This window comes from Piliocolobus tephrosceles, chromosome 9 (assembly GCF_002776525.5).
Source record: "Piliocolobus tephrosceles isolate RC106 chromosome 9, ASM277652v3, whole genome shotgun sequence".
Lineage (NCBI taxonomy): Eukaryota > Metazoa > Chordata > Mammalia > Primates > Cercopithecidae > Piliocolobus > Piliocolobus tephrosceles.
Window position 1 is genome coordinate 90,955,550 of NC_045442.1, and position 511 is coordinate 90,956,060.

Here is a 511-nt window from a genome sequence, read left to right on the forward strand (position 1 = left end):
CCCCCCCCCCCCCCCCCCCCAGGTCCTACTGACACGAGGAGTAGAAAGAAAGTGGAGCACTGACTTGCACTATCTTGTTTGGTCTCACTGATGCCAAGTGGGGATGGAGGCTTAGCTTGGCACTCTAGCCCTTTGTCATTATCTTGGCAAGGGAATCAAAACACTGCCTGCTTCCACCAGGTGAGATTTGGAAGATTAGTTCCTGGATCAGCCCATTAACACTATTCCAGGAGGTCAGCTGGAGCACCTTCTGCTTCTTCATAAGTAGGGATAGAAGATCAGCTCCCTGCTTGGGTTGCCAATATCACCCAGCAGGGGAACTTGGAGCATTGCCTGCTTCTACCAGGAAGGGAATGGAGGATTAGTGGGGAAATCAGAGCACCACCACCTGCTTCCACAGGGCAGGGGAGTGGGTGGGTTCTGTTAGGCTACTCTTTTTCTGGTCCTTTGGCTAGAGGAAAAGGCTCTTTAGGACCTTTTGGGGTTTTTTTGTTTGTTTGTTTGTTTGTTT